Genomic DNA, 21,844 nt, shown 5'->3' on the forward strand with positions numbered 1-21,844 from the left:
AATACCCCATGTTTTGATGTGAAATTTTTCTGTGCCTCCTGTCTTTGGTTAAGAATTACTAGGCATTCTAAAGTATGTCTTCACCTGTCTGGACAATGCCCCTGCCCTGCTCCTCAGCCCTTCTTTGGGGTTGGACTCTGCCTGAATTACATAATGAAGGCTGCCAGAGAGGAGGGCAGCTCTGCAGATGACGAGACTTGAGGACAGTGTGTCACCCCTTCCCATTCACTGAGTGTGCAGAACTGCAACCGAGGCAGCTGGAGCCAGGAGGCAACGAGGGTGCTGCAGACACAGCCTGAAAAGTGGTGCCGGCTTGCGTGGCTCTTTCCAGAGAGAAAAAATGATTTGCCTTTCCATTTGTACAGAATGTCGCTGCTTCCCATTCTTCCTCTATACAGAAGGAAAGGGAAAAGAAGTCATTATTCCAAGACAAGACGGAAGAAAGAGAACTAGCCCCATTCAGGGAAGTCAAGTTTCTGGCTGAGCTGTGCTTTGCAACTTCATTAAACCCATGTGTTATTTTGAGTGGCGGGAGTAATAGGACTTGCACCTAATCAAGGAAAGGAATTCCAAACAAAAGCTTGGGTGGGGTTTCCTGGGCAGAAGCGTGATATTGTAATAAATGGGAAGCAGGGTTCTACAGTCCAATCTCTGGTCTGATTACACAAATTATAGCAAAGGGCCTGTTTTCAAAGGAATGTAACACACCCCACCGAGGCCCCGAGGCCCCTCCTCAGCGGGCGTGTCTTCATTTCCTCAAGCTCCCTCCTTAACAGCTAACGCCTTTGCCAGAGGAGCTGAGGGCCCTATGCGGGACAATTAAGATGCCTTCTTTAGGGTCTCTGCCTTGGGGCCATTTTACAGGTGAGTTTACCTTATGCTCAAATCCTTTAGGGACTCCTGTGGCTAAATTCTTTGCCCTTCTCCTGCCTTACTGAACAGAAAGTGAATGCAGGAACCTGACCTTCCAGTCACAATTGCGAACATTTCCAAGCTCTAATGAGCCAAGCGCTTTATATGGAGTTGAGGAAAGCATTTAGATGAAGAGTCTGTCTCTCTCTCTCTTTTTTTTTTTCTGCAAAAGGTGTATCATCCCTTGCCACTGTGCCTGATCGCCTGCTGCTGTCATTGGTCTTCAGATGCCCACCCCGGCCTCCTCCTTCCCTGGGCTCAGCCAGTTGAGCCACTGAGGAATTCTCCCTGCTGCTTCCTCTTGCAGTATCCTGTTCCCTACCCCACTTTTTCTTTCCTTTCTTTCCCATCTTTCCCATCTTCAGATTTTAACATCCTCTCCTCACGAAAGCTCCCTGTCCTTATCCTGCCTGGACTGTCCCTGAGTCTCTGTTAGATCCCTGGAGCACCCTGGGTTCACGTTTTGAGTTGTTATCTCACCCAGTATTAAATGATACCTTCGCTTTTTTTTCCTTTTTAACTTATAAGCGCCTCAAAGTCTAGAACTGTCCATCTTCAAATTCGCGATACCTGGCACATAATAGATACACCCGAATAGTTTGGAGATATTGTCTCTTAAATTATATATTCTGATTTTATTTTTTACTACAGCCAATTTATGCCCCGTAGAAGTTGTATTTCTATTATAGCCCTATCTATGTAGTAGTAAAAATTTTTTATACCATTTTGATTTGTTTTTACCCGTATATCTTGCTGCCTTGTCTCTGTTTAACTTTAAGATGCAAGGAGCCCAGTAACTGTGCAGCAACGCATCACAGGACAGTTGCCTGACACTTTGGCATCCTGGGTTGTGGCCCTCATCCTTCAATGGGGACATGTTCAAGTTACTGCAGAATCTGAAGGGCAAGATGAAATCATACAGGTGCTGGTGCCTACCTCCTCCTTGCCTATCTGATGCAGCCTCCCTCTGCTCTCTCTCGGCTCTGCCCCTTCCAACCTTCCTGAACATCTCTCCTCCATTTATTTATTTATTTATTTATTTATTTATTTATTTATTGCCATAGGTTTTTGGGGGAACAGGTGGTATTTGGTTACATGAATAAGTTCTTTAGTGGTGATTTCTGAGATTTTGGTGCACCTATCACCTGAGCAGTATACACTGAACGCAATTTGTAGTCTTTTATCCCTCACCCCCTCCCACCCTTTCCCTCGAGTCCCCAAAGTCCACTGTATCATTCTTATGCCTTTGCATCTTTGTAGCTTAGCTCCCACTTATGAATGATAATATATGATGTTTGGTTTTCCAGTCTTGAGTTGCTTCATTTAGAATAATAGTCTCCAGTTCCGTTTAGGTTGCTGTGCAAATGCCATTCATTCCTTTTTATGACTGAGTAGTATTCCATCACACACACACACACACACACACACACACACACACACACACACACCAGTTTCTTTATCCACTCATTGATTGATGGACATTTGGGCTGGTTCCATGTTTTTGCAGTTGTGAATTGTGCTGCTATAAACATGCGTGTGTAAGTAATTTTTTTGTATGATGACTTTCCTCTGAGTAGATATGCAGTAGTGGCATTGCTGGATCAAATTGTAGTTCTAATTTTAGTTCTTCAGGGAATCTCCACACTGTTTTCCATAGTGGTTGTACTGGTTTACATTCCCACCAGCAGTGTAGAAGTGCTCCCTGTTTACTGCATCCACACCAACATCTGTTATGTTTTTTATTTTTTGATTATGGCTGTTCTTGCAGGAGTAAAGTGGTATTGCATTGTGGTTTTGATTTGCATTTCCCTGATCATTAGTGATGCTGAGCATTTTTTCCATACATTTGTTGGCCATTTGTATGCCTTCTTTTGAGAATTGTCTATTCATGTTCTTAGCCCACTTTTTGATGAGCTTGTTTGTTTTCTTCTTGCTGATTTGAGTTTGTTGTCGATTCTGGTTATTAGTCCTTTGTCAGATGTATAGATTGTGAAGATTCTCTCCCACTCGGTGGGTTGTCTGTTTACTCAGGTGACTGTTCCTTTTGCCCTGCAAAAGCTCTTGAGTTTAATTAAGTCCCACCTATTTGTCTTTGTTTTTATTGCATTTGCTTTGGGTTCTTGGTCATGAAATCCTTGCCTAAGCCAATGTCTGGAAGGTCTCCCATTCCTGTGTCCGCCGCACTTTGCGCATGCTGGCCTTGTCTCTCTCCCGTTGGGCACAGTGACCTGTCATCCTGCCAGGATTGGCTTCGCTGGCCTCCTCTGGGAAGCCTTCTGTGATTCCTTCAGCTTCCTGCACCCTGCCCTGAACTCTGTGGGTGAAAGCCCCCAGTGTGCATCATGTTTTATCATAGTCTTTGTTTATGGGTCTCGCCTCCCACTGGATGGAAGGGGGTGGGGTTCTCAGGAAGGGAGACCTGGCCTTACTCCTTTTGGTATTGTCCAGCATCTAGCCGAGTGCCAGGCATGCACTAACTACTAGGTAATCCAGTAAGTTATTTGATAAGGGGCATTTTCTTCTTTAAATAATGAATTTTAAAAACTTAGTGGTGGTGTTTTGAGTTTTAAAATGATTGCCCATGTCCTAGTATAGTTGGGGCTCTGCACTGTGCAACTCTGTTTTACACATGAGGGAATGGAGACTCAGAATCCTTAGCCACACAACTGGCAGGAGGCGGGATGGTGCCTCAGCATCAGGCCTTCAGAGTCTTCCTCTGGTGGGCTTCTCCCCAGATAAGACAGAGTCCTGGAGACTTCATAAAAATGTTATGCTGGCAGGAGATTTCTGGTGTGCCCGTGGGGTGGAGGCAGGCTCAACTCCAGGGAACAGGAACAGCTTTCAGAATTGCCTCTGATATAGTCCCGAGGTGACCTTTTCACACATTGGTGGCAAGACTCATTTCAGTCTGCAAAGTGGAAAGATTTCAGAGAATGAGAAAGGAGAGATGAAGTTCTGTGAACACTACAGAAGGTTGTGTTGAGGTTAGCCACGTCCCTGAATTGTATACCTTATAGATTTTCTTACACATTTTACTTCTGTGTTGTTTTTCCTGTGTACATGAATTTTCCTATGCTGTGCAAGATATTGCATTCCCGGGCTGGGCACAGTGGCTCACGCCTGTAATCCCAGCACTTTGGGAGGTCGAGGAGGGTGGATCACTTAAGGCCGGGAGTTCAAGACCACCCTCGCCAACATAGCAAAACCCCGTCTCTACTAAAAGTACAAAAATTAGCTGGGCATGGTGTCGGGTGCCTGTACTCCCAGCTACTGGGGAAGCTGAGGCAGGAGAATCGCTTGAACCCCGGGAGGTGGAGGTTGCAGTGAGCAGAGATCTCTCCACTTCACTCTTGCCTGGGCGACAGAAAGATACTCCGTGTCAAAAACAAACAAACAAAAAGATACTGCATTCCCCCCACTGACACACACATACTCAGAAATGCTTATAAATATCCCATTGTTGCCTGCATAATTAGCCCAGAGGAGAGATGCATGCGGGAGCTGCTAATTTGTGCTTGTCTGCTTGCTAGAGATTCACCAGCAGCAAACCCAGACAAGCTGTTAATAAGTGTTAAACACCCCAGAGGCTGCATGCTGGGTGGAGTCCCAGCCAACACTCAGGGGACAAAAACCTTTCCCTTGAGGTAGCCTCTCTCGATTGCTATGGTAAATAAAGTTCGTAAATAGCATTTTTAGAAGTATTTACAATATTCTTTCCGTACAGTAAAATTTCATTTGTTTGGGATAATGAAAGTCATCTAACTTAGAAGCTATAGGGACAATTTAAAAACATTAAAGTATATACATAATAAATTGCACTAAACTGACAGATGATATTTCTAAAAGACGTTTCTGAAATATGATCTGTGACACAAATTTCAAGCATTATTGCCCAATAGAGGGATTTAGGGGATCTGTGCTAATGGATATTTAAGAGCAGCAATTAACATACCACTTGGTAATGAAGTACTCCTAGATTGCTTAAGGGGCACTGCCTGGCAACAGTTGGACCCTTAAATTCCTTACATAGCCCAGTATTCATTTGAATGAACTTAAAACTATTTGACTACCTTTGTTCTGCTAGACAAACGCTTTAAACTTCCAGTTGTGGGTCTAGGGTTATCTCACGTTATGAATTAATGTGGTCTACATGAAGGACATCCATCCTCCTATGTTTTAAATCAGCAAATATTTGAATATGTGCTATGTGCAGCAGTGTTGGTCAGCCTTCAAATAATAAAAAGTATTTCCCGCCCTCAGGAAGTTTGCAGTCCACTGTGTAGGATAGACAGAGAAACTGGCATTTGGCCCTGGCATAGCATTGTCAAGGGGCTGGGCTTTGGAGTTGGATGGCTCTGCTGTTTACTAGCTCTGTGTGTGTGTGTTTTACCTCTTAAGCCTCAGTTTCTTCATCTGTAAAATGAGGATCATGATACATCTTAAGGTTATCGTGAGGAAGAGCGAGGTAAACCCATGTAAACTCTCAAGCATAAATGTTCGTTGTTTATCTGGTGTGGTTGCTGCTGATGCAGTAAGGAAATGCCTGAGATAAAGCATGGCAAATGTTCCATTAGACTAGGTATGTGTTATATCCCTGAGAACACACAGGTGTGAGCAGGATAACTCCTGGTGAGGGGTTGAGATGGGGGCAAGAGAGGCCAATAGTTGGGGAAAAAGTTAGAAGGCTACAGATGAGCGGGACATCAGTACTTCTCTGCTCATCCATTTGGCAAACATTTTTGGTGTGCCAGAGACTTCACTAGGCACTGGGATTATAGGAGTGACTTAGAACAGATTAAAAACCCTGTTGGAGCCTGCATTCCCATGGGAGAGAGAAGGGAAGTGCATACCCACGTGTGTAAGAACACTGAGGTGAGGGGTATAAGGTGAGTTCTAGGAATGTGGAGTAATTAAATATGGCCAGAAAGTAGAGGGATGTGCATGGGGTGTAGGGGAACTGGATGGCCAGGCTTAGGAGGGAAGTAAGCACATATTTGGGAAGGCCTGATGCTCCTTTCTAAAAAACCCCTGGCAGCACTGAGAAGCCACAGAAACCTTTCCTTTTTTTTTTTTGAGATCGGGTCTTGCTGTGTTGCCCAGGCTGGAGCACAGTGGCACAAGCACAGCTCACTGCAGCCCCAAACTCCTGAACTCAAGAGATGCTCTCACCTCAGTCCAAGTCCTCGCCGTGTTGCCCAGGCTGATCTCAAACTCCTGGGCACAAGCAGTCTTCCTGCCCCAGCCTTTCAAAGCACTGGGGTTATAGGCATGAGCTGCTGTGCCCAGCCTACTTAAAAAAAAAAAAAATAAATATTTTTATCTGGTGTCATTGTAACACTTATTTCTTATAGAAAATATATACGAAATTAGAAAGTGAAAGCAAGATACCCATAGCCCCCACCTCTCAGGAAAAAAATTTGTAGTTTGACCAACTTATTTTCAGGTTCTGCCCCCATGGCATTAATTTATTTCTTGAGTTGACATAGTTACGATCATAAGTACAATTTAGTTATCTGGTTTTTCCCCACTTTAATAGAGTAAGCATTTTCTCACATTCTTGTAAACAGTATTTTACTGGCTAAGTAGTATCCAGTCGGGAGTATGAAACATGGTTGACTTAACCAGCTCTTTCTTTCAGATCATTCAGTTGTTTCCAAGACCTTATTAGCATAAAGAATGAATGTTGAGCATCTTTATATGTGAAAGCATTTCTATACCTGAGATTATTTCCTAATGTTAAATCGGCAACATTGTGATTACTAGTTCAAGGCACTGGTCATTTTCAAAGATGTTTGCAGTTTGGAACACATTGTCAGCGTACTTCCCTAAAAGATTGCACTGACGAAAAAATAGTGTAAACCTCTCTGTGTCATGAGACACCTGGAGGCATGGTGAGGGTGGATTTGAGCACCAAGATGCTGGCGGGAGTAATAGCCGTTAGGAGACAAAGTCTCCCCCAAGGCAGTGGCATTGCTGAGAAAGAATGAGGGGACCGGCCAGGAGCTGTGGCTCACGCTTGTAATCCCAGCACTTTGGGAGTCTGAGGAGGGTAGATCACTTGAGGGCAGGAGTTTGGGACCAGTGTGACAAACATAGCAAAACCCCATATGTACTAAAAACACAAAAATTACCCGGACATGAGGGCGCAAGCCTGAAATCCCAGCTACTCGGGGGGGATGAGGCAGGAGAATTGCTTGAACCTGGGAGGTGGAGGTTGCAGTGAGCCAAGATCATGCCAGTGTACTGCAGCCTGGGTGACAGAGTGAAACTCTGTCTTGGGGGAAAAAAATGAGGGGACCTTGCTTGAATGTGAAATGTGTAGTCTTGTGGCACATCATGAACTTCAGCCAGGCATGCCGAAGATGATGCCTTTTAGTTTAGGACCTCCAGAATTCCCTCTTGCCTTTCCCCCGTAGTCTGTACCTTGTAGCCATTTGCTTCAATGTCAGTATCCCCTACTGAATTGAGTTCTCTGAGCCCACAACGGCAGATATTAGCATTTTTATGTCCCTAGTTATTGTTTAAGGTCTATAAAATGGGGGGGGGGGGGGGGGGGGGGGTGAAGGGAAAGGGGACTGGGCATCGAGTGTGGCTTGCGCAAGGAACATGATCCTTGTCCCAGTGTGGCTGGGGCTGGCAGGGCTGGGCAGCAGGAGGGAGCGGCAGGAGGGGAGGGGACAAACCTCCCTGCCCTGGGTGAGGTAGAGTGGAGCCCGGGCAGGCAGTGGTGGAAGATTTGGGCCTCCATCGTGGCTCTGGTTTCACCACTGAGTGACCTGGAGCAAACCATCGCACTCTCTCCATGCTTCATTTTCCTCAGAAGGGTGCCAGCAGCGGCAATCTCTTTAAATGGAACATTGAACAATTGTTTTTAGGTCTATAGGTAAGAGGTACAATTTAAAGAAAAGGCAGGGTGATGAAATCAAACTCAGAGGACTCACAAGTAGCTCTCTTTGGAATGTTGGAAGCACGGTCCGTGGCCCACGGGGAGTGCTCAGTCTGTGTTAGCAATGGAGATGGGTGATAACAGCCACTCATCGGAGGGTACCTTTCTCACTGACCAGCTGGGAATAGTGTGTTTCTTTGGGTAGTCTCTGCCTCTCGACAGATGGAAACACCTTCTCCATTGACCCTGCCCCTGTGCTTGTCCTTTGGAAAACATCCTTGGCCTGGGCTTTTGGGGCTGGGAACACATTCCCCAGCCCTGCCCTCCTGAGCTCTCCTGCAGCTGCTGGAAGAAGCACCTGGAGGATGCCCAGCTGCACCCCACTCAGGTCCTTCTGGAATCTCGAGGCTAGATAACCCCAGTGTTAGAGCATGTATGAGCTTCTGAGGGCTGCTGTGACACGTGACCACAACTGGTGGCTTGTAACAACAGGAATCTATTCTCTCCCAGTTCTGGAAGCCAGAAGTCCCAAATCAGGGTGTCTGTGGGGCCATGCTCCCTTCAAAGGCTCTGGGGAGAATCCTTCCGTGCCTCTTTAAGCTGCTGGTGGCTCCATGCCTTCCTCGTCTTGTGTCTGTGTCACGCCACACTCTGCCTCTGCCTTCCTACAGTCTGCCTGTTCTTTGTGTTTTTTCTCTGTCTCTTCTAAGGTCACTTCTCACTGGATTTGGGAGCCCCCTGTGTAATCCAGGATGCTCTCCTCTCGATATCCCTAATTACGTCTGCAAATATCATTTTCTCAAATAAGGTCACATTCACAGGTTCCAGGAATTAAGATGTAGGTGTATCTTTTGGGGGGCCACCATTCAACTCCTACAGGCCAGAGGTGGAGGTGTGCTCTCATGGGAAGACCAAAGGGTCCCCTCTGGGCACCCAAGTCACAGATATTTGGCCTGACCTGGCTCTAGAGCCTCTCTTCCTTCTTAGGAGAAACTGGGAGATTCAGAAAGTTCCCAGCAGGAGGTAGGGTTAGCCTGGCATTTGGTGCCCAGGATTGCCTGGGTGCTAGGGTGGTCTTCTCAGGCACACTCTGCTACCCAGATTTTCTGGAAGGATGGCACTTCTAGCTCACGCATGAGGTTGGTGCAGCCTGGAGTCAGATATCTCTCTTGGCTTCTTGTGTAAGCAGGTGAACTCAGTGGCAGTAATTGTAGCTGTGTTTGGATTTTTGTGGTAAAGGGGAATGGCTGTGGAAAACAGAAGCTGGGTAGCACTTGAGAGAAATTTTGTGATCGTGTAGGATAGGCAAGGCTGAATTTCAGTTACCGGAATAGTTTTATAAACACTCCACATACGTGAATGCCAACAGTATAATTCAAATGAGAAGCGAGGATTTGTCATTGTGGAGGTCAGGTATGGGTTATGTTTCAGGGTTAATAATCAAGCTAAAGTTAATTCCTGGCTTTAAAGCTACAGTTGATGAAGAAGTAATTTTGTGTGAGTTTTCCCTTTCTGCCTTGCTCCGGTCAAAGCTCTGTTCAGTTCTTTGGTGACAACTGACCTCTCTCTTCTTTCTCTATCTCTCCTCTCCCTTTGCTTTTCCTTATGCCACGGTCCTCCTCTTTCCTCTTCTCAAGACTCTTCAGGGCTATTGAACATACCAACAGGATTGTCCTGTTGATGTGAATGTGTTTCCACAGTGATTTCAAAGTGGCTCGATCCAAAAGCTTAGGAGATTTTTAGGGATGGGCCTTCCTGGACCACATTCTCCCCTCCCCACCCACGGGGAGGGTGCCAGGCGGATCCCTGGCTTGGTTCCAAGTGTGTCAACAGCCTGTTGCTTTCTAGTTCAACAACAGGGAATAATCTTGGGTAAATATGGCCGTTGGAAAAAAGCAAATATTTGTCTTGGCAGTTGCAGTCATTCAAGTATCTAGCCCCTCTTGTGTTCCTGAGGGAGCTATGCCAGAATGTATGGCATAAAATCCCACATCTGGCTAAGAAATACTGGTAGGAATAGATAAATAAAGGATGTTTGGAAGGCAGTGCTCTTTCTCCTTTCTTCTTTGTCTTTCTCTTTCTTTGTCCCACTCTCCCTGTCTCCCTCACCTCTCTGAACAAGTCTGAATATTCTCTTTTCCCTAATTTTGGTTGCTTAAGCTAGTGTTTCTCAAGTTTAGCCTGTTGACATTTTGGGCCAGATCATTTTTTGTCGTACGGTGCTGTTCTTACCATCAGAGGATGTTTAGCAGCTGCGTCAGCCTCTACAAACTATGCCAGCAGCACTAGGCCCCAATGGTGGATACCAAAAATTTCCCCAGACAATGCTGAATGTCTCCTGTGTGGGAAAATTGCCCTTGGTTGAGAACCACTGGCTAAGCCAATCTTCTCCAAGGTGGTAAGCGTACTACTGGTGGCGTAGTAGAAGAAGCTTCCACGTACGGGGGTGTGTGTGTGTGTATGTGTGTGTGTGTGTGTAGGGAGGAGTGGCAGTTGGGTTCCTTAACCTTTGTAAGGATCACTTTTCAACCCAGCTGTAGTCAGCCGGTCATAATGTGGGTCTCACAGCAGTGAAGGCAGCTGGTGATGATCAATCAACATGATAGGCCGTTCACTTTTAGAGCAGGTCTTAGCTATCTTCCTTTTCAGGCTTATTGCTCTTCCTCCAGTGGTTTTAAAATGCAGATGCCAGTTGCACTGAGGGCGCTCAGGAGATGAGCCTGACACTTGGCACCTTTTGGTTGCGTTATTCCTCAGCCAGGCAGCAAAGCATGACAGGAGTCTATTGCCCATCACTCCTGCGAGTCAGTCAAACTTATTTCATGTCATCTGGGGAGAAGGTGCCAAACTGGAATGTCAAGGTGATGTGCTCTTTGGGTAAATGTAGTTTCTGGACCTTCTCAAGCATGACTGCACTTTTTACAGCCAGCAGTCTTGCTTCTTTAGAAAACTTAATAGACTCTATCCCTACGGAACTGTCCATCTACCCTTAAAACCTTATATATTTTAATCATTTTTTAAAAACACACTTTCAGAGTTTTGAGCTTGTTGTAGTAATGTCATACTGACACAATTAAGTTAAAAACAAGGTGCTTTTATCTTCATGTGTTGCCTCCTGTTTTTAGCTAGTTATTGGGAATTGTAAACATCTGCAGGAATAGAAGGAACTGTAGGCTCCCACGCACCAGCTTGTCTCCAGTTTTCAATACATGAGCCATCTTGTTTTAACTAGAGTCCCCTTTCTCCATTCACTTGATTATTTTGACATAAATCCTCAACAACACATCATTTCATCTGTACATATTTGAGTATACACCTCTGAAGGGCTCTTTTCTTAAACACGATTATAATCCCCCCAAAGAAAGCAACCACCATTACACCTAAACATTCCTCAATATGAAACATTTGTTGCATTTGGTTGATATATCTCTTACATATCTTGTGGTCTACCCTGTAAAACCTTTTCATGTAATCAAAATCTTCAAGGGCAGGACAGACCTGGAAGTCATCTTTTGTGTCTTTGCGTCTGATAGGCGAGGGTGCAGAGCCTTGTGCCGGGCACCTGGTGGGAACATCGTAGATAACCTGCTTTTCCTCTAATTCCCTGTTATGCTCTTCTTTCCAGGTTCTCTGGCTTGGCACTGGGCATAGCACTTTCTTAAGGGTAGTGCTCAGCTGGTGGGTGTCCTGAATTGCTTGACAGTTCCTCCCCCTATGCCTGCCCTTGGGTGGGCTGCTGTAATTTTCACCTCCTTTTTTTTTTTTTGTAAGTCAGGGTCTCTTGCTCTATTGCTCAGGCTGGAGTACAGTGGCACAATCATGACTCGCTGTAATGTCGACCTCCTGGGCTCAAGTGATCCTTTCACCTCAACCTCCTGAGTAGCTGGGACTACAGGTGTGTGCCACCACACCCAGCTAATTTTTTGTTTTTGTTTTTTGTAAAGACAGGTTCTCACTCTGTTGCCCAGGCTGGTCTCGAACTCCAGGGCCCAAGCTATCCTCCCACCTTGGCCTCCCAAAGTGCTGGGATTACAGGCCAGCCTTTTTGCCCCCTTAGATGGAGCCTTTTAGATCTACTCTCTGTCAGACTTTTCTGTGCCAATATCTGGCACCAGCCTGAGTTCTGGATGTACGTAAAAATGTACTAATGCTCGAAGCATTAGAGAGTAAACTGAGTCTGGATCGATGCTTCCTGACGCTTTCTTTGCAAGCCACCTTTGTGGCCCCTGCCTTTCCTTGCTGTTGCCCCTGCAGGCCTCTCTGGGGAGGCTGTGCCCCCTCCCATACCCCCACTGACCCTGGGTCTGGAGGCGGGATCTGTGGGCACCTGACCCCCTGTTGCATTTTGGAATCCTGCGCTCTGTGGTTGTTCGCCACCCCCTCCTGCTGCGCTCTTCCTGTCTTGCCCCCATGGCTCCTCCCAGCCTTGTGCTGTCCTCCCCTGGCCAAGGCCTGGCTGTCACCATGGAGCTGGTGCCCTGTTCATGGGCCTTCCCGGTTCCCATGCCTCTCTTCTCATAGGTAGTGGCTCCAGTGCCCCTGCAGGCCAACCCATAACAACTGAGCCCCCAAGCTGACCCTTACCTGTCTGTAAAAGCCTTCCCTTCCAATCAGCAACTGGTGTTTATAACTGCATCCTGAGCCAAGTGTGGTTTCCCCAGAAATGCTGCCCCCTTGACATGCTCCACCTTGATCACACCCCTCACCAGCTCTTTGACCTCCTCAGAACCTCCCTGAAGAAACTCCTCCTTGTCTTCTCACTCTGGCAGCCACCCCTGTCTTCACTTCCTTCTTTACCTGGCTCCACTGAGAGATCTGAGCCCTGGAGAATGCAGGTGTTGTGGCCTCCTCCCCCCTCCCACTGGCCCAGCCCTTGAATGCATCATTAGAGATGGGTGCCAGCTCATTTGAGGACCCTCTACCTTGGCTCAGCCCTCTTCCCACATTCATCCTTCTAGGGGCCCCAGTGAGCACACAGCTTCTTCAGGAAAAATGCAGCTCTTTACCCCTCCTCTTCAGCACCTGCTTTTCATAGAGAACCCTCCTCCTATCTTGCACGGATGACAGGGGTCCCATGGGGCCATGCACCCAGCTTCCCTTCTCTCTCCCTGGCCATGTTCCAGCCTGGGGGTGGAATAACCTGCCCATTTCCCATTTCTTCCAGGGTCTCCTTTCCCCAGCAATCCCCTTCCCTCCCTAGTCCATGGTTTCTGCCTTCCCTTTTGCTCTTGCCCTTCAGTCTACAAGTTGCCCAAATCCCTGAATTTCTTGCTTTCTTGCTTGCTTTCTTGCTTTCTTTCCAACAGAAGGAGCCCTCCCCAGAACCCTGAGAGGGATGCTTTATTATTCTTTTCTGTGGATGGGGACACAGTGGCTTAGTGGGGAAATAGCTGCCCAAGCTCACAACTATCTGATTAAAGTTGGAGGCAGGTTGGGAGCTCAGCCACCTGACGCCCTGCACGTGCCTTCAACTTTGGGTCAAAGGCGGGGAAAAAATGCAGCCCTTCCTGGGTGTCCCGTCTTTGGTGCGGGGTTAAGGAAGGAGCCTTGGGACCAAATGAAGTGACTGCCAGTGCAAGTCATTTGAGGCTTTAAGCTGCTTAACTCTCAACTCCTTGGTATTTTAGGTACCATCTGTCTTCCCATCTCAATTATGAATTCTCCAGGGACTGTCACTTCATTTTTCTTGTCTCTTGGGATGTTTTGTGCATAGTTGATGCTTAGTAATGGGCTTTTATTCATCTAGAAATTTTTTGCCTTTAACTTCAACCTGGAAGGCTTTTAAAAAACATGATTAGCCAGGTGCAGTGGCTTAGCCTGTAATTCCAGTGCTTTGGGAGGCTGAGGTGAGAGGATCACATGTGGCCAGCAGTTTAAGACCAGCCCAAGCAACATAACTAGACCCCACCTCTTCAAAAATAAGGATGAAAAAATTAGCCAGGCATGGTGGTACATGCTTTTATAGCTCCAGGTACTCAGGAGACTAAGGTGGGAGGATTGCTTGAGCCCAGGTGTTTGAGGTTACAGTGAGCTGTGTCGCACCACTGAAGCCTGGGCAACAGGGCGAGACCCTGTCTCAAAAAAAAAAAAAAAAAAAAGACTCTTTCCTTGCGTGTGTGTAATGAGTATAATGAATACTTGATGTTTTTGCTTATTGAGGTATGATCATTCCAGACTTGAACTTTCGTTTGTATAAATTTTTCTATTTCTGAAATCAGGACCCATCAACAGTGTATTATATGTCACAGTGTGATTTATAATTCATGGCATTTTATAATTGAAGAAATTTGGCATTTTAGTTGCAGATATAAAAATATAAGTGTTACAGATCCTAATCCTAGCTTTTTTCTGTCTAAAAATATAGAGTCTCAGCTCACTTTCTCTGTTTATCTTGCCACTCCCTACCTCCTACAAATGTAGAGGGAGATTGCCAAAAAATGGAGATTCTGGTGGGTTGACTTAGATGAGTGCTTCTGAAATCATCTGAAAGATTAATATCTGTTCAGGGCTGGGCGCAGTGGCTCATGCCTGTAATTCTAACACTTTGGAAGGCTGAGGTGGGCAGATCACTTGAGCCCAGGAGTTCCAGACCAGCCTGCGCAACATGATGAAACCTCATCTCCACCAAAAATTTAAAAATTGGTCCAGAATGGTGGCATGTGCCAGTGGTCCCAGCTACTTGGGAGGCTGAGGTGAGAGGTGGGAGGGTTGCTTGAGCCTCGGAGGTTGAGCCTGTAGTGAGCCAAGATTGTGCCACAGCACTCCAGCATGAGTGGCAGAGCAAGACCGTATCTCCAAAAGCAAACAAACAAACAAAAATATTTTCAGGCTGATAAACTTTTGCAAAATTCAATAAAAATGAAATATTTGAAAAAAAAAATACAAGCACATTTAAAAAAATCAGAATCAGTGTAAATCACTTTGTCCAATTGCTATATAGAATTTTCTAAGTGTTTACTCTCAATTTCTGTATTTACTGTGGACTAGTCACAAACTGGTGAAGGCAGACCACCTCTTGGTAGTGTGAACTAAATAATGGAGGTTTTACTTAATTCATCAATTTCCATGGAATCACTTAAAAAAAAAAAATTAGTCCAACTTCTTCTGTTCGCTGATGACCATTCAGAAAACACTTCTTGGAAGCACACTAATGTCCACTGCCCTGCAGAGGTCAGGCATGAAGGTTTGTGTGACTTAGCTTCATCAATGTTCAAGCTATAGTTTAATTCCATGTTCATTACTTCATCCACTGAAAACCAGTGGAAAGCAAGTGAGTGGCTGTTCTCCAGGTGTATGGAACGTGCCCAACCCTCCCTGCCTTGTGGTAGAATCATAGATTTGAATATTTTCCCAACTACTTAGTGTGAAATTTCAGTATCCCAATTCATAACAGTCAGATGTAATTTTGTCTTATTCTGTTTATTTGTAAGGTTGAAAGTAGGAATTGGGAACTGCCTTTTAAAATAGCAATAGAGTGTTTTGACTCTTGGTCTGCAGGGGTCTGTGGGGTGATTATGTGATATTTTATGCTCTAAGGTAGTGGTGATTGTCTTACTAGAACATGTAAATATTTAAATCTTAGTGAGAATTGGCAGGGAATATTCAAGGAAGTATACAAAACAATTCAAAAATGAAGCCTGAGTTAATTGTTTGGTTTTAAAGTTATGTTCAAGATCACGCCATTGCACTCTAGCCTGGGTGATAGAGTGAGACTCCGTCTCAAAAAAATAAAAAATAAAAATAAAGCTGTGTTCAAATAATACTATTTATGGTGAGATGATATGTAACATGTTTATGCATTTGTGAAAAGGAATTAGAATCTAGAGGAACACTGTCTACTATGAGGGGATAGCAGTGGACCCTCGGGAATTGCACCCTCCCCAAAGGCCCCTGCCAGATGCATCGGTTGTTTTTTAGCAGGTGAGTTGTGTGGGGTAGACTGGCAATCTCATCCAAGGGGCAGGGAGGGAGCATGAGAATTGCTGGTACTTGCCCCATAAGGACAGAGACCCACAGAGACATGAGTAAGACATTGCTCTGTATTTTTTTTTTGCATTTTAAGACACTGGAAGGGAGAAAAGGATAATGGAATGATTCCCCCCCCACATAAAAGGGTAATATGGAGGAAATTTGTTCCTGGAGAAGACTTTGCTATTTGAATATATATATTTATTCATTCTATTTTTGACAAAGAGCAAGTACGAGTTAAGTTACTCTCCGTAGAGGAGCTGATTCTGGAAATCCGAGGGAAACACTGAGAACATAAATGGAGCAGAAAGTCCTTGCTGTCCCATGAGAGCAGGGGCTCATGCAGGCGGGTGGAATAGGAGTCCTAAGTCCTCATGTCCTGGTTTCTGCCCCAGGGAGTGAGGTTTGGGAGGGCAGGCGTGTCCTGCCCATGGTCACCTGGCCAGCTGTGTGCCACCAGGAATCAACTAAGGCCTGCTGTGTCTTTCCTGGGTCACCTTTGCCTTACTGTGTGCCATAGGGATCAGATAGAGTAAGATGGCTGTAACTTTAATGAGTAGAGAATTTGTTTTCTAAGTGAAAGCAGCTTTGTTATGCTTCTTATTATTGAAAATACTACTTTGCTGGGCATGGTGGCTCATGCTTGTAATCCCAGCCCTTTGGGAGGCTGAGGTGGGCGGATCACCTGAGGTTAGGCATTGGAGACCAGCTTCACCAACATGGAAAAACCCCGTCTTTACTAATAATACAAAATTAGCCAGGTGTGGTGGTGCACACCTGTAATCCCAGCTACTCGGGAGGCTGAGGCAGGTGAATCACTTGAACCTGGGAGGCGGAGGTTGCGGTGAGCCGAGATAGTGCCATTGCACTCCAGCCTGGGCAACAAGAGCGAAACTCTGTCTAAAAAAAAAAAAAACAAAACCCAAAAAAAACACAAACAAAAAACTACTTCTTAAAATACTTATATTTAAATCTGATATGTGATACTTGCTTCAAAATAATCTCCAGTGAGTGCTGGGAAGGAATTAAATGGGGGTCTAGGATGAAATAATTTTGGCCATGAGTTGGTAATTGTTGAAGCTGAGTGATGAGTACATAGGGGTTCATGATGATATTTTCTTTGTTTAGTACATTTTTAACTTTTAAAATTTGGTTTTATTATACTTTAAGTTCTGGGATACTTGTGTACAACGTGCATGTTTGTTACATAGGTATACATATGCCATGTTGGTTTGCTGCACCAATCAACTCGTCTTTTATATTAGGTATTTCTCCTAATGCTCCCCCTCCCCATGACAGGCCCCAGTGTGTGATGTTCCCCGGCCTGTGTCTATGTGTTCTCATTGTTCAACTCCCACCTGTGAGTGAGAACATGTAGTGTTTGGTTTTCTGTCTTTGTGATAGTTTGCTGGGAATGATGGTTTCCAGCTTCATCCATGTCCCTGCAAAGGACATGAACTCATCCTTTTTTATGGCTACATAGTATTCCCTGGTATATATGTACCACATTTTCTTAATCCAGTCTATCATTGATGGACATTTGGGTTGGTTCCAAGTCTTTGCTATTGTGAATAGTGCCGCAATCAACATTGTATGTATTTAACTTTTTTTTGAGACGGGAGTCTCGCTTCTGCTGCCCAGGCTGGAGTGCAGTGGCCGGATCTCGCTCACTGCAAGCTCCACCTCCCGCTGGGTTCACTCCATTCTCCCGCCTCCCAGCCTCCCCGAGTAGCTGGGACTGAGAGGCTCGGCCACCTCGGGCTAGTTTTTTGTATTTTTTAGAGACGGGAGCCATCGGGTGGTCACAGGGATATCTGACTCCTGACCTGATTCAAGCCTGGGCCTCTGCCTCCCAAAGTGCTGGGATTACAGGCTTGAGCCTCTAATGCCCGGCCGCATTTAACTTTTTTAAAGAAAATTTTAAACACGTATATATAGTACATGACGTGGTAAATAAGTTATAAAATCTCATCACCCAAAGAGAACCAGAACCACCAGGAACGGAAAACATTATTTAATAATACCATTGAGCATGGTGTCTTATGCCTGTAATCTCAACACTTTAGAAGGCTGAGGTGGACACATATCACCTGGAGGTCGTGGAGTCTGAGACCAGCCTGGCCAACGTGGTGAAACCCTGTCTCTACTAAAAATACAAAAATTAACCAGGTGTTGTGGTGGCGCATGACTGTAATCCCTGCATTTACCTGTAATCCCTGCTTCTCGGGAGGCTGAGCAGGAGAATCACTTGAACCCGGGAGGTGGAGGCTGCAGTGAGCTAGACAGCCACTGCACTCCAGCCTGGGTGACAGAGCAAGACTCCGTCTCAAACAAACAAACAAAAAACCCCCATCTCCTGCCATTCCACTTCATGAAATGCTTTTAAAGAAATACAGGAAAGGTGTGAATCCCCATCCCGCCTGCCAGAGATTTGATTCCAGGTAGCTTAGCTGAGAGGCCACGCGGTCGAGAGGGGAGAGAAGGGCCGCATTTATTGCAGGTGCTGTGCTCGTGTGTCCCTTGCATCAGCTGGTGAGGGAGGCCCTGCACTGGCCTTTACAGTGAGGGAGTGGAATGAGGCATGGAGGGCTTACTTCATGTCAGGAGCAAGCATGCCCGGCCCTGGGTGACCTGGTGCCAGGCTCGAAGTTGCACTTGAACATTCCTTCTGTGTAGTCTTAGCAGCCTATGTTGTGGATTGGTTGTTAGAAAGAATACAACATGATAGAATGAGTTGCACATTTTATGCAGAGAAACCTACAAAACCCATGAACATTTAGAGAAATGCAAGAGTAGGGAGGAACCACAGGGGAAAGAGAGCCGCCTTAGAAAATGGGGGGGCCTTGGTTTTGACAGCTCAGGCCAGGAGGAGGGAAACAAGGCTGAGGAGAATTAATTTTACAACATACTGAGAAGAAGAAATACAGCTCTGTTAGGAGGGCTTAGTTTTGAATGAGAGGTGCCATAGCCAATATGCAAAAAAATCGCTGGCCATGTGAGGGTAAGAGAAGAGGAATTTAGGCTTTGGAGAAATACATCAGGTGGCAGTTTATGAAAAACGAGCCTTCACATGGTGAGAGAGCAGCGCAGAAAGATCACTTTGAAAGATGAATTTTGAGGGGTTACAATAGCTGCTAATCTCAGCCAAGTGGTGACAGGTTTTCTTTATGGAAAGTGAGTATTCCTGATTTGCACATTATGTATACCTGAGTCTAATTCAGTCTTGATTAATGTAATCCCTCTCAAATGACCTCGTGTTCTTGTTTGTGATACTTTATCTTAGGTTGCTGGGGCTGAGAAGACTCACAGTATACTTTGATTGTTTCTTCCTGTTGCATTTATTGCTGTGGTGTGTTGGCTCATGGCACTGTATGTTTGGGTGGCTTTGTGGGCTGGAGATGGAGCCAGTGTGAGTATTCATAGAAACGTGCCCTGAAGAGGATGCCCTCCTTCCTAGCTAGACCTGAGATAATTTCATTACAGATGGCAGAGTTTCCACTGGTAAGGAAAATCAGGTGGAGATTCACCACTTGAGGAAGTCAGCTCTCCCTCTGCGGCTTCAGCTGGATCGCAATGTGGAAGCAGTTCCTGAGGTTAAGTGAGCATGGAGGAATAGCCCTCCAGCCAATGGTTGGGTCAGGGTGGCAGGAAAATAAAATGGAGGAGGATGCACCTTCCCAGGGTCAGTTCTAGCAGTGCGGGAGTCTTGTGTGTGCAGCCCTGTTCAACCGGGAGTGCTCTGGATACAGTCGAAGGATTCACGGGCCAGGAGGATCCCAGATCCTCCATGTCTGTTTCCAGGCCAAGCCAACGTGTATCACTCTACACCTCTCCCAGGCCCTGGCCTGCAGTGGTGAGAGTCCCCATAGGAGTTCCTTGGCTTCAGTGTCTGGGTGGCATCTGTGGCACCACACCTCTTTCTCTGTATTTTAAACATATATTTTGTTTTATTTTTAACAGACTTTATTTTTCTCTTCAGAGGAGTTTCACAAACAAAATTATAGTACAGAGTATTCTTTATATCTACGGCACCCCTCTAGTTTCCCCATTACCAACATCCCACGCCAGGGTAGTGCATTTGTTATAATTGATGAACCTATATTGACACATCATTGTCACCCAAAGACCATAGTTTACCTTAGGTTCTCCCTCCTTCCTTCCCAGGATCTACTTGCCTGTGGCTAGAGTACAGGTGAGACTAGGGCACACTGCAGCCTTTTTAACCTCTGAGGCTCAGATGATCCCTTCCTACCTCAGCCTTGTGAGTAGCTGGTACCACAGGCACATACCTCCACACCTGGCTAATTTTTTGTTTTGTAGAGATGGGTTTCTGCCATGTTGCCTTGTGTCTGGTCTCTCTAACCCTTGAGTTCAAAATGATCCGCCTATCTTCGCCTCCCCAGTGTTGGGATTGAGGTACAAAGGCACCACTGCCTGGCTGTGGCTTATTCTTTGGTGTTGCACATTCTTGGTTTAGAAATGTAGAATGATACTGTAGTATCATGCAGAGTAGTTTCACTGCCCAAAAAAATCCTTAGTGCCGCCTCCATTCTTTCCCTCCCTCTGCCCACCCCTGACCCCGGCAATAATTGATTGATTGATTTTTTGAGACAGAGTTTCGGTCTTGTTGCCTAGGCTGAGTGCAGTGGCACGATCTTGGCTCCTGCAACCTCTACCTCCAGGTTCAAACGATTCTCCCGGTAATCCCAGCAGTTTGGGGAGGCCAGCAGGTGGATCACCTGAGATTAGGAGTTCGAGACCAGCTTGGTCAACATGGCAAAACCCTGTCTCCTACTAAAATGCAAAATTAGCTGGCATGAGTTGTATGCTCTCTATAGTCCCAGCTAAGCAGGCAACAAGAGTGAAACTCCGTCTAATAAAAAAAAAGTAAGAAAAAGAAAAAAGTGTGAATGATGGCTAATCAATTGGGACTGAGAGAGGAAAAAGGAGGGCTTAAACTGGAACCCTTTGAAGTCCCAGGGAGGGTGATCATGAATCAGCCAGCCATAATCCTCAGTGGATGTGTGTGCACGCTACATTAATAATAATAATAATACTAACGCCTGGACCCATTCCTGACCCTGCTGCTGCACCTCAGCTTCTTGGAGGTCCCCTGTGCCTGTCCCAGTTTCTGGAGTCACTATTTTCAGTCATTCATTGAGCACTTTCTAATGTGTATAAGAAACTGTGCTCTGAGCTGAGGATAAAAATATGGAGAAGTCATTCTGCCCTGTAAGAGCTCATAGTTCATGGAGAAATACAGACATGTAAATAGATTATTTCAACAAACTTTTGGAAGTACAGAAATTGAGATGTGGTCACAAGCCCCTTGGAGCAGGTGGAACTTGATGGACAGCTAGATTGAATGGGGTGTGGGAGGCCATTGTAGACACAAGAGTGGGCACTGCCCCTCTTAGGGGAAACGGCTCAGAGGGCAGTGGGGACTTGAGGCCACTGGCTCAGTAGTGGTGGGAGCAGACCCCAAGGCAGGCCAGGCAGGGAGGTGAGGAAGTGGTATTCAAAGCCTGAACTTGGCCTGAGTTTGTGTGAACTGGGGACCTGACCCCATGGGACTGTGTTAACCTGGTTTAACCTGTTGGAAGGAAGCTGGCAAGCAGGTGGGCCTGCAGCGCCGCTAAGCAGTAGATCAGAGTATAGTCCAACCAGGCTGAGGATGGCCACTAGGAAAACCCTGGCCATTAACTGCTTTGTGTAAGGAATTGAGGGTGGGAAGGGTTTAATTAATTTAATTTGTTGAATGACCAAAATAAAGAGCATAATTCTTTATCCCTCTGCTCTTTTCCCTCCCCCCTGCTCTTCCTTGGGTAAAAAAAAAAAAAAATTGTTTCAAATTTTTCTGAAATGCATTGCCAGACTTTGTTATAATGGAGTTTAGCAAAAACAGCTTTGTAGTTGTCCATTTGAAGGTGTTATAACATCTCAGGGTTATTTTAAACATTATATTCAGAATATTAAGTGTAATTTAATAATATAGGATATTTCTTGATACCTATATTCCATGACCAGTTGCTTTTTCAGGAATTCAGTGTTAAAAGCTTATTTTTGTAGAGTTGCCTT

At 45.6% G+C, this 21,844-nt stretch overlaps 1 long non-coding RNA gene across 1 annotated transcript in view; it reads left to right on the forward strand.

Moving 5' to 3' along the window:
• LOC116275802 overlaps positions 1–21,844 on the forward strand; it is a 162,987-nt gene that overhangs the window by 134,124 nt on the left and 7,019 nt on the right. The gene's annotated exons all lie outside the window — the stretch shown is intronic.

This window comes from Papio anubis, chromosome 7, assembly GCF_008728515.1.
Source record: "Papio anubis isolate 15944 chromosome 7, Panubis1.0, whole genome shotgun sequence".
Lineage (NCBI taxonomy): Eukaryota > Metazoa > Chordata > Mammalia > Primates > Cercopithecidae > Papio > Papio anubis.